Source organism: Pantherophis guttatus, chromosome 3 (assembly GCF_059756535.1).
Source record: "Pantherophis guttatus breed Tessera chromosome 3, ASM5975653v1, whole genome shotgun sequence".
NCBI lineage: Eukaryota > Metazoa > Chordata > Lepidosauria > Squamata > Colubridae > Pantherophis > Pantherophis guttatus.
Window position 1 is genome coordinate 159359655 of NC_142065.1, and position 7742 is coordinate 159367396.

At 38.7% G+C, this 7742-nt stretch overlaps 1 long non-coding RNA gene across 1 annotated transcript; it reads left to right on the forward strand.

Moving 5' to 3' along the window:
- Positions 1–240: 240 nt before the first annotated feature.
- Positions 241–5785, forward strand: LOC148114877 (uncharacterized). Its single transcript, XR_015732895.1, has 3 exons — positions 241–441; positions 1546–1691; positions 5590–5785. It is a non-coding gene; the product is annotated as an uncharacterized LOC148114877 (long non-coding RNA).
- The last annotated feature ends 1957 nt before the right edge of the window (positions 5786–7742 follow it).

Below are 7742 nucleotides of genomic sequence, written 5' to 3' on the forward strand. Positions count from 1 at the left end.
GCCTTACCTTTGCGACAACAACATGTGGTGAGCATTGAACCATTGAAATGAGCAGAAGTGGGAAGTGTGGCTGGACAGTGGAAGAAAAGGGTGGTGGCTGGAGGAGGCCTCCCCAGGGCCCCCATCAGCCAGGAAAAGCCAGCTATGCAGGAAGTGGCTGGGAGGAGAGGGGCGAGGGGTCGGACAAGGGGCGGGGCTTAACCCCACCACTTTGCGGGACAGATAAATTGGGTTGGCAGGCCGCATCCGGCCCGCGGGTCATAGTTTGAGGATGCCTGCTCTAACCTAAAATATTGTTGGATGCTTAGCAGTTCAGTATGTTGTGAGAACACAGCCATTGTTTGTGAATACAAAGCAGCTATCTTGGAAACTGGAATATTTCTCTTTTCAGATGAAACTTCAGATTTGTGTGGAGAGGAAAAAAATCTCCCTGTTGCCAAGGTAACTGCATTTCTTTGCCCTCAGCTCAGTTTGCTTTGTTGCCTTTGCCATACCAATTAAGAGCAAATGTGAAGGATGGTCTTAATTGCCCTTCACCGATCTCAAGTAGCTAAATCGGATTCCTCCTTAGATGAGAACTGATTGGCTAGGATGCTAAAGAACAAAATGTGATTTAAACTCGTACACAAACACACACGCACTAAGAAAGAAGTAAGTTGCAGGAGATAGCTGTACACAAAAGGGAACTGCAGCAAAAGAAAAATAGAATGTGGTTAATAATTGGTAGATAGATATAGGAAACATTTTATATTCCTGAAATATTTTTTTTCATGAAGTGAAATGTTCATGAACAAAGGATCAGTGATAATCTATTCTGTCTAGATCAGGGGTGTCAAACTCAAGGCCTGCTTAGATCTGGCCCACAGGGCTACCCTGGAAACAGCAAAGGACTGGCCCACGGTGCCTCTGCCAGTGAAAACGGAGTTCAGGAGAACTGGGTGCGGCCCTCAGAGGCTCCATTTTTGGCTGCAATGGCCTTCCCAAACTCTCTTTTCACTGGCAGAGGGTTGCAGGAGGCCATCATGGCTGAAAACAGAGCCTGGGTTGCCCGGGTGATGTTGAGCTGGTCCCCCGAGGTCAAACACAATCCTGATGTGGCCCTCAATGAATTCGAGTTTGACACCCCTGATCCAGATTAAGCATTTGGATCCTATAACATGGTTGCTAGAATTAAGTTTCCATTTAGTGTTCTGATTTCAATTCATCTGGAAATTATCCATCCAGCCATCCATCCATCCATCCATCCATCCAGCCAGCCAGCCAGCCATCCTGTCTGTCTGTCTGTCTGTCTGTCTGTCTGTCTGCCTGCCTGCCTGCCTGCCTGCCTGCCTGCCTGCCTGCCTATCTATCTATCTATCTATCTATCTATCTATCTATCTATCTATCTATCTATCTACCTATCTCCTATCTCACAAAGACATCATCCCACCCTTCCATTTTACAAGTACCCATTTTGCATATTTTGTTTCATAGTAGGGAAATTAATTCTTTAAAAACTTTACACCAAATATCCTTTAATACACTATATATAACTCTCTCCGTTAGCTGCAATGGATGCTAAAAGCATGTTCCTACAAGCTTCAGAAAAAAGATGGTTTGACAAAGAGCTATTCTTTCTGCGTGGCTGAGATGGAACAAAAGCACTGGTTGATTATAGTATCCTCACACACCCTGGAAATATTTATAGAGAAGTAAGTCACCATAAACCTTAACCAAATATGTATTGTATGTGTTATTTAATGCCAGTGGCACTGTATCCTTTTAAGCTTTTTTATTTGAACTCATGATTCAGATTATACCAGGTCATGAAGAAAAATCACTAGAGCAGAAGATATGAAAGGGCATTCTGATTATCTTTGAAATACTGTAGCAACATACTCTTTCAGTGTAAGAGATGATTCACGGATTCATAAAATTATAATTTCATAGGTTTGTCAACCTATTCAAGTTAAAGAATCCTCAAAAGGTGATTTGTCAACCTCTGCTTAAATATTTTCCAGGAGGAGATCATCAACTCACTCACTAATAGTTTCACTTATTTAAATTTTCTTCAAATTTAGGAAGCAACATTCAACCAGAATCTACCTTCTTGTAACTTAAGTCTACTGTTTCATGTTATTCGATCTAGGAAGATAACAAACAGGTCTTGATCTTCTTTTGTGTGATACTCTCCCTTCTCTTTCAAGTACTTGAAAAGAGCTTTCATATCCCCTGCTCCAGTTTTCTCAAGGCTAAATATGCCAAGTTCCTAAGTCTTACCAAAAGCTTTTTTAGGATTGCGACTATATATCTGAATTGGGTTAATAATCACAAATTAACTTGGCAGTATGATAATTCTGATTTGTTAGTTTGTCTAAGAACAAATTAAATTTGTATCCAAGTTTGATCTACTTTACAAAGCAACAGCTGAGTAACTGAATAATGGTTACACAGTGTGTATTATAGAGTTGTATGTCTAATGCCTGACTTCAGGGAATGCTCAACTGTTGAATTTTTAGAGCAATTCAAATCCATCTGAAATTGCCTGACAAGTCTGCTCAGGACGCACATTTTCCTGAATTGGAAGGAATGTCAAAAAGATTGAATTGCAATTTATCAAATGGCTACTTCTAACAAAGTAAATAAAATGTTGCCTAAGGGATAGTTCAGATAATGGATCAACATATATATTAGATTTCAGAGCTCATGGAACAATTATAGCAAATAGGCATTTCAAAGCATACAAGAAAACAGGCATTGGAAAATAGAATTTATGTGACTGAAATACCTGCAATGGGAAATAATTTATCTGTTAAACAGTAAAACTTTTCTTGCATGGATGTTTCAATAGGATGCAAGGAGATGTAAAATAAAGTGCTATTGCAAATTCAGTGCAGCCATTGTTATATAAAGCAGTACAGACTCAGTTATAAACTCTGTTATATATACATAAGCATGTGCAATTCTTCTGTACTTTGAAACAAGAAAGCCTGAAGAGTTATCATAATTGCTTCTACATACAGTAGTCTGGTAGCTGAATATAGCATTGCTACCTCAAGTCTATTGTTGAATAGTATTTAAATCACACACACCATCACACACACAGAGTTTTACTTCCTTTTAATGTCCTTCTAATATCCGCTGGTATGGACAACCTTGTTATCTGTTCAGATAATTTTGCTACACACAAGGATCTGTAACAGCTCTATGCTAAGAAACTTCAGAGTGATTATAGAAACCCATCATACCAGTTCAGTTAGGCCAGTGTTTCTCAACCTTGGAAGCTTGAAGATGGGTGGACTTCAACTCCCAGAATCCTCCAGCCAGCAGCGCTGGCTGGGGGATTCTGGGAGTTGATGTCCACCCATCTTCAAGCTACCAAGGTTGAGAAACATTGAGTTAGGCAGTAAGTAGTCCTCAACTTACCACTGATGAAAATTACAAAAGACAACCCCAAAAGCTATTTATAACACCATTTCAATGTACTTATGTAGGCTTCTGCTTGTAGTCACATGATTGCATTTTGGGCACTCAGCAACTGGTCCACATTTATTGCCGTTTGCAGCACCTTGCGGTCCTGTGACTGGGATTTATGTGATTTTGTAGGAAGCATTTACTTCCAGTTTCTGGCACACAAAACTGCTCCATAGCAAGCAATGGGTTTGCTTAATAACTATGTTGTTCGCTTAATGACCACCACAAAAAAGGTTGTAAAATCATGGTGACCTCCTTTTACGACTGTGAAGACTTAAGACTGTAATTGCAGGGTTCAATTAAAGTCATAACTTGAGGACTACTGTACACATATGCAGACAAATGGTTGAATAAGAATATCAACATAACTGGTTCCATCAGTATTCCTTATCCAGAACCACTTAAGTGCAAACAGAAATCTGCACAATTCTTCAGAATGCTTATTGTCCCTTTTCCCAATTAACATTTTTTTCTTAATGGTTCTATAATTCTTTTCTCCTTTGCATTTCTTTTTATTTCTATGAAGACAACACTTTGGACAAATCAGACAATTTGAATATCCAGCAAATCCAATGTGATAGGATTGATCTGCTTCAGGTTCCTTCAATTAAACCTGGAGAAACCTGGAAACATACCTTCTATGTAGCAGCACCTGCCCTCTGGAATGAGGTCCCCCCAAGATCCATCTAGGCCAGGGGTGGGTTCTACTTACCGGTTTGCAGTGGGGCCGCACGTGTGCCCTTGCTTCACATGCAAACGCGCTGTTCTGCGCAAATGCAGAAGTGTTTTGATGATGTTGGGGTCGGTGGGCGGAGCCTCCAGCCAGTTTTATTACTGGTTCTATAGAACTGGTGTGAACTGGGGGCAACCCACCACTGATCTAGGCCCCACTCTGCTGGTGTTTTGAAGATCCTGAAGAATCTAGCAGTTTACTTGGCCTTTGGTGAGGATAATTGAAACCTCCTTTCCCCCCTTTTCTTTCTTCCACTGGGAGTCAGGCAGCATATAAACTTAATAAAGATTAAGAATAAAAGGAAAAGAATAATGGTCAGAAAGTTCCTGAGAATAATCCAGTGAGAATAAGGCAACCTAGATAATTTAGACAGTACTGATAACTCAGCCATTAGTGATGAACACCAGTGCTTTCCCACAATACAAATCATTTTTATTTTAAACACATAAATTATATATTACTTCAGAAAGATCAGCTGTAAAAACTTCAGCCTATAAGATAGTGTTAGGATATATATACTTCTAAAGTATTTTTTTTTAAAAAATTGAAAGCTTTCTTTCCAAAAATAAAAATAAAAATGTGTGTTGATCTACAGCCAACAATTGAGCAGTAATATCCACAGTCCACAATTCCTTAAAATGCATTAATTAAAAATCATAAAACCTGTACAGTTTATAATGGAAAAAATACAAATTCCAGAGATTTTGTATCCATGGCTATTGGAAGGGGAAATTAGGATGTTATTGGGTTCTTTGAGATGCAAAATGAGCCCCCTCACACCCCATTTTCTAAAATATAATCACAGTTCCATGTTAGAATAGTGATATTAAGAATATTAAGCTTAGCCATCTGGATATTAGTGCACCATCTTGTTTACTTTTGCATTTCTATTATATCAAAACTGAGGTATTAAAAATTAGCATGAAAACAATAAAAAGTTGTCACAAAGTATACTCATTTACATATTTAATTGCACATTACTTATAAATCAACTGAAGGCATACATGTGAGATATGATATGTGATTTTCTGAAGAAGCTGCTAAAGAAAAATTTGATCTCCCCAAAGCCACTGATGGTATTTATTTATTTTTTTTGTTACAGAAGTTCAAAACACCCACTAGAGGAATTAAAATCACATCTAAATCTAGACTTGATAGTAGATTAGGGAATTAGAATTGTGTATAAAATACAGTTATCATGAGGAAAGTCAATAATGCATCATGATGCAGCGATTGTTAACAGTTGTATTTGAAAGGGATTTTGCCTAGAAAGTATCTGTAGTTTTACAGATATTCTAGAAGGACCTTTGAGAAAGGGACACATTTTGCAAAATGTATTAGCCATAAATAAAAACTCTTTACTGGCACTTAGACTTTTTTCCCCTCTCTTTGGTTCATTTCAGGCCTTGCCTTTCTTCTGCTGTAAAACTTAAACAACAACAACAACAACAATGTCACCAGGATCAATGGCTACCACCATGCACAGCTATTAAGAAAAATTCCCATTTTTCTTTCCTTGAGGTACCAACTTTACAGGGGTTTTTTTATATATAAAGAAAACAGGTCCAGCAATAAACCATTTCATCGTTTTTCCTGTCACTTGCAACAGAAGGGTTTCAAATAGTCCAAATGTCTTGCTGTAAAAGGTTTCACCCCAAATCTGAAATAGCTCATATAACTATTACTCATTTAGCTTATTTACAAGCTATATAAAAAAATAATACAGAAACAAGTGCCAATATTTTAACAGTGCTCCTGGGAAAGAAAGAAAGAAAGAAAGAAAGAAAGAAAGAAAGAAAGGAAGGAAGGAAGGAAGGAAGGAAGGAAGGAAGGAAGGAAAGAGAGAGAGAGAGAGAGAGAGAGAGAGAGAGAGAGAGAGAGGGAAAAAGAAAAGTTTCTGTATCTGGTCAATCAGATTGTTGGATGAAGACTAATGTTCAAATAGCAAAGAATTGACTGATCTAATCCCAGTCTCTAAATGAGCCGAGAAGGATGCATTCTGCAAGAAAGGATTTTTTCATAATGGCTTTGCTGTGCATCCAACAATGATTTGGTAAGAGGCTATTCCTACAATTACATGCAGTAGGTAATACAAGCACCTGGAAAGTCAGGAGATCCAAACAGTTCAAATGGGTGTAAAGTTTTATTGCGATCTTAAAATCTCTACAAGAATCTGAACTACTAACAGACAAGAGAAATTAGAGCGAGATAAGAGTAGAAGGAATTAAGAGCCTTGGTAGTACAGTGGTCTAAGGCAGCCTGTTATTAAGCTGGTTATTAAGACCAGCTGCCTGCAATTACTGCAGGTTCGAATCTCGCCAAGGCTCAAGGTTGACTCAGCCTTCCATCCTTTCTAAGGTAGGTAAATTGAGGACCCAGTTGTGGGGGCAATAAACTGACTTTGTATAAATATACAAAAGGATGAAGGCTATTGCTGAGCACATTGTAAGCCGCCCTGAGTCTCCAGAGAAGGGCAGCATATAAATCAAATTAAAAAAAAAAAAGGTGGGCTGGACTTAAATCTCTTATGAGCACAGAGGGATTCATGACTGATGATGCATTTGACCCCTTCCCTTAAGATCAGCCTGGTCATCTCCTACTGATAATCAATGCAGAGATCAATAGAAAAAAAATGAAATGCAGGTAGTCCTTGACTAACAACCACAACTGGGACAGAAACTTATGTTGCTAAGTGAGGTGGTTGTTAGGTGCCCAATTTTGCAACATTTGTTGTTAAGTAAATCACACAGTCATTGATTGAATTCCTCTTTCCCCACTGACTTTGCTTGCTGGAAGCCAATTGGGAAGGTTGCAAATGGTGATCATGTGATCTCAGGAGGCTGCATTTGTCATAAATACATGCTGGTGACCAAGTGCCCAAATTTTGATCACATGACCATGGAGAAACTGTGACAGTCATAAATATAAGGACGAATCATAAGTGCAAGGACTGGACATTTCTCAGCACTGTTTTAATGTTGAACGGTCACTAAATGGTTGTAAGTCAAGGATTGCCTGTAGAAAACAAAAAAAGAAAGTGTGGGAGCAAACCAGAAAAAAACCATTCTGGAAAATTAGAAACTAGAAAACACAAAGATACAGTATATCTCATTTGCAGTGGACTGGAGGTGAGTAGAGGAAAGTGTCTCTTCCTATCCTTTGGAAATAGTTGGTGGCTTGTACTCATGATGGGACAACCTGGAAGCAGGTTGAATGTGCCCTTCTGAAATTCAAAGATAATAATGAGGATGTTTTTTTTTCCCAATAAACATGCCCAGAGTAGAGATAAGAGTAGGGAGCCTTGTGGCGCAGTGGTTAGAATGCAGTATTACAGGCAAACACTGTCCACAGCCTGGAGTTTGATCTTGATGGAACTCAAGGTTGATTGAGCCTTCCATCCTTTTGATATCAGTAAAATGAGGATCAAGATTGTTTGGGGCAATATGCTGACATTGTAAGCCATCCAGAAAGCGCTGTAAAGTCTTATTGCTATTGCTATAATAGGGCAGGCATCTCTAAACACATAAAGCAAAGTCAACAAGGAAGAAATGGCTCA